Consider the following 5,152-nt stretch of genomic DNA (forward strand, 5'->3'; position numbering starts at 1 on the left):
CTCTGTGTCATTTTGTGGGTTCTGCAGCTCCAAAGTTTGTTTAGAGTACCCTTTTTACATGGATTGGGGAAGGTAGAAGCCAGAGATGCAGGGCGGTCCTGCTTCTATTCCGCCATCTTGCCCCTGCCCACTCTAATTCCATAAATTTCTTTTATACTACTATAGATTCCCCTGAAGATGGTTTATATTATCCTGGGGCTTGATAAAAATATGGCACATACATAGTAATATTTATTGAATGTGGCAATTTGGGGGGGAGGAAATTTTTTTTTTCATTTTGCTGAAGATTTTCCCTGCTCACTCCTCTTCATCCTGGAATCATTCCATAGACCTTCATTTATGGGACTTGAGAATATATCCGAAGTCTTAACGTTGACAAAGCAATTTGGGAAATGTTGTTCTATGCTCATTTTATACTGCAAAGCAGTAATATAGTGGTTTCCATCATATCACTGCATTTTACTTTCTAATTCTTAGGAATGTCTGACAAAAATAATTCTTGATTTTCTCTTGCAAAATTAACCTTCCCATTATTGCCAACAAAAATAGTGAGCTGCTGGGACAGAATTCTTCAACATTACTTGATTATTCATTCAACAAATGTTTATTGAGAACTTACTCTATGCAAGGTGCCCTGTAGGAGACAAAGCTGTTTAAAACTTGTGTCCCTACCCTTAAAGAGTTGATTATATAAATAAAGAAATGAGATATTTACCAAACTCAGATCATGGAATCATGGAATTTTACAGCAGAAAGGAACCTTGAAGACTTCCTAGTCAAAACTCTTTATTTTACAAATAAGGGCATTAAAGGTTAGAATGTTAAAATGACTTATCCAGGATCATTTAGTTGGTTAGTGAAAGAGCTGGGTCTAGAACTTAAGTCTATGGCTCCAGTTCAGTACTTATTCCACTAATGCTGTCCTGCCCCCTTATCCAAATCTAAATTTTCTTAAACAATTTTTGTTGATGTCTTTTATTATTAATTTGCCTTTGTTTATAATACTACTTATATCTAACTACAACATGTTCCACTTCTGTCCCTTACCTATTGGATTATTCCTTATTCCAATGAATAAAAGGGAAAAATGAAAAAAAAAAAAGCAGCTCAGAAAAATGGACCAACAAATCAACAGAATGTCAAAACAATGTGATGTTTCTCATCCATAGTCTTCCACCTCTGCAAAAAAAGGAAGTAGGTCCATTTCCATATCTTTTCTTTGGAGGCAAATTTGGTCATTATGATGACATGGAATTTATTTTCAATTTTAGTTTTCTTCTTTACATTTATATTGTTGTTGCTATTGTGTATTTAGTTTTTCCTAGCTTTTATTATTTTACTTTTCATGAATTTATGTAAGTATTCTTATATTTCTCTGTATTCTTTATAGTTTTTTTGACATCATAGTAATAGTACATTAAATTCACGTGTGATAATTTATTTAGCTACTCTCTAGATCTACTTTGTTTCCATTTCTTTGCTACTATAAAAATACTGTTATAAATACCTTGGTATATATGGTAACCTTTTTTCTACTGAACTCCTTGGAGTATATGCCCAACAAGGGAATATCTGGGTGACATTTTCCTACCATAATTTCAAACTGCTTTACAGAATGGTTGGTCTAATTCCTTCTTCCACCAATAATATATTAATATGATTGTCTTTCCATAAACCCTTCAATGTGGATTATTTCCTTACTTTGTAGTCTTTGCCAATTTGTTTGGGGTGAGGTGAACCTCACAGTTGTTTTTGTTTTTATTTTTCTTACTATTAAGAGTTTATAATGTTTAATTTGAGAATTTTTGCTGCTATCCTTTGACTATTTATCTATTGGGGAATGGCTCTTGATTTTATATATTTCTGCTGTCTATATATGTCAAATATCAGACAAATGTTAGTGAAGGAAATAAAAAATTTTCTGCTACACAAATATGTAGTACATTTTTTTCAACTGCATGTAGATGTTTCTATGATTATTAAAATACATATTTATGTAAAAGCATTTCTGAATTCAAAGTAATAGCTTCTTGTCATATATATTCTTAATCAACAGATAATGATATCATACTGGCATGTGGCTGTGGAGAAGGGAGTACCCTCAAAAAGTTTGGGAACCACTGGTATATACAATTTATTGTTATTAATAACACATTAGTAATTAATAATGATAATTATGAAAGCTAGCATTTACATAGCACTTTAAGGTTTACAAAGCACTTTACAAATATCTCATTTTAGCTTCACAACGCTGGGATGTTGCAGCTGTTATCATTATTCCCATTTTACAAATGAAGAAACTGAGGTAAATAGGTGTAACACTCTATCCACTGTGTCACACAGCTTAAAGATTTGAAAACCTGAACTCTTTTACTCTTTTGCCTCATTTAGCTGAGTAATTATAAAGCATTTCAATGTCATACAAAATATACCTCAATGCTGCTATCTCTTAGGGTTCTCCTATGCTTCTAAGATAGAATCAATTAGAGAAAATATATTCACATTTCCTACCAATCAAAAAGAATGGTGTAATTACAATATATTTACCAGTAACTCACCTTCTCAGTAAACATTCAGTTAAAACATGGTTATGTTATGGTTAAAGGGGGAAAGCTCTCTAGTAACCAACATCCATAGTCAATAAGAATGACCATTAAATATATGTATTATCCTTCTGTTTATATTTTAAGCCAAAATTACTATTATTAAGAGCGTACCTTGATTATATACCATTAACAAATAAGAGTATGTTTGGATTTTTAAAGTAGAGTGGTAGCTGAATTAATAAAATTAATTAAAATTTAGAGATAATTTGAATAAAGGCAAAGGGACAGCTTTATGCTTTGGCAGCTGAAGTAGCTGTATATATGGAACAAGTAGGTTTAAAGAGTAGCATAATCAAATACCCAGGGACCTTTTACAATCCAGGAAATGACTGCCATTAGTGACTCTTCTTGAATTAAGACATTAAAGGACCCTATTAAAATGTAAATATTATGTAAGAGGAATAACACATTAAACCAATACCATCCATTCATATTTTAACTTGCAAAGAATGGAGCCCAGGGAAATGGGAGTTTAGGGCAGAGGAAAGTGGGGGGGGGGGGGGGGGCCGTATAGGGCTGAGATTTTTAAAAAGGAAATGAAAGGACACAGAAAAACTAATTAATCCATTCTCTTGTTGGAAGTTTACTTGTGTACTTCAAAAGATAATGTTTGCTAAACAGCCATATAGACTAGATAGATCCTCCAGCAATATCTAAGTATTTAACAGAATTAACTTATTTTAGGCATTTAAGCAGTACCCACCAAATACTAACAGTTATTGCTTTGTTCGGTATACACCAGACAAAAAGAATTTATCAATTGCTTACTATATGCCAGGCACTTATAACATGCTAAGGCTGGGGATACCAAAAAAGTGACAAAACATGGTCCATACTTACCTTATAATTGGTGATACAACATTCAAAACACTGGATATACAACACATATAATATGTAAGTGGAAGATATTGAAGGTACTGATGGGACCAGGAAAGACTTCCTCCAGGTCATCTTTCAATGAAGATTTGTTGTTTTATCCTTCATTCCTGAAGAGGACTGTGACATCAGGGAGGCGATACCATGACAAGCAAATGAATTGTATTTAAGTGGTGGGGGGCTGTGCAAAGTTGTCAGCCTCACTTTCTCCTCTGGAACCATCTGGGTAGACCCAGATATAGACCAGGACAATTGGAGATGGCCCTGGATGCAGTGGGAGAACTTGGCAATGAGACTTGAAGGACTCTAGGGAAGTCAGAAGCAAAGATGAAGGAGAGCATTCCATGCATGAGAGACAGCCAATGAAAAGAGAGAGTGTCATGTTTCTGGATTCAGTCCACAATAGGGAACAAAGTGTAAAAAGACTGGAAAACTAAAATGAAATCATTATGAAAGTCTTTAAAAGCCAGAGGATTTTATTTTTGATTGTGAAGACAATAGGGGAGCTTTACTGAGGAGGGGAGTAACATGGTCATATTTGAGTTTTAGCCAAATCACTTTGACAGTTGGTTGAAGGATTCGATTGAGTTGAGATCTTAGATTAGGGAGGGCAAGCAGGAAGGCCAATTAGATGATATTAAGATTGTTAACATGGATGAGTGGGCCATAGCAGGCCCTTGTAGGGATTAGAAAAGTTGAGAAAAGGGGAAGATTTGGGGAAAAGATAATGAGTTCTTCTTTTGGACATGATGAATTTGAGATGTCTACAGGATATTCAGTTCCAGATGCTCTCTGTCATGAAGTGAGTATCATTGGTGTTTGAAATCATTGATTAGAATTCTTAAGTGATCCAGAATTTTACAATATTAGTTGTGCTAACTTAGTTTTCTTTGAAACTATCCCTTTACTTCTTACAGCAAAATAGCATTCTGATACTCACATACCATGATTGTTCAGCCATTTTCTGCAGTACTCTTTTAATCCTCTCCCCATCTCAAGTCTCTCCCGCTCCAATCAGACCTCCACTCAGCTGCCAAGGTGATTTTTCTTAAGTGTAGATCTAACCAAACTAAGAACGGAAAGGCTTGTGTCTAGTAGACTGGCATACTTCTCATAAAGTTGCAGTGGTTTCCTTATTATCTCCAAGATCAAATGTAAACTTGTCTGGCATTTAAAGCTCTTCCTAACCTGGTCTCTTTCCCATCTTTCCTGTCTTATATTTCCCTTGGCTTTATTTAATCTCCCTGGTCTCAGTTTCATTATCTGTAAAATAAGGGCTTGGACTACACTGCCTCTGGAATCCTTTTATTTTTTTTTTCTTTTTGGAGGGGGCAGGGCAGGGCAATTGGGGTTAAGTGACTTGCCCACGGTCACACAGCTAGTAAGTGCTAAGTGTCTGAGGCTGGATTTGAACTCAGGTCCTTCTGACTCTAGGGCTGGTGCTCTATTCACTGTGCCACCTAGCGGTCCCTGGGATCCTTTTGAATTCTAGATCTTTGATGCCATAATCCTAAAGTAATGCCAGACTGAATCCAAATCTAATCTCATAGCCCCTCCCTTTCTTTTATGCACCTTCTTTCCATACTGTCCTTAAATCATGTGTATATCTATCTATCTATCTATCTATCTATCTATCTATCTATCTATCTATCTATCTATCTATCTATCTA

The 5,152-nt window shown here is 35.0% G+C and overlaps 1 protein-coding gene across 4 annotated transcripts in view; it reads right to left on the minus strand.

Moving 5' to 3' along the window:
- Positions 1 to 5,152, minus strand: part of PLEKHG1 (pleckstrin homology and RhoGEF domain containing G1) — a 280,152-nt gene that overhangs the window by 137,162 nt on the left and 137,838 nt on the right. The window lies entirely within an intron of this gene.

Source organism: Petaurus breviceps, unplaced genomic scaffold (genome assembly GCF_028583685.1).
Source record: "Petaurus breviceps papuanus isolate PSGF00001 unplaced genomic scaffold, PetGlider_PUasm1.0 90784, whole genome shotgun sequence".
NCBI classification, from domain to species: Eukaryota; Metazoa; Chordata; class Mammalia; order Diprotodontia; family Petauridae; genus Petaurus; species Petaurus breviceps.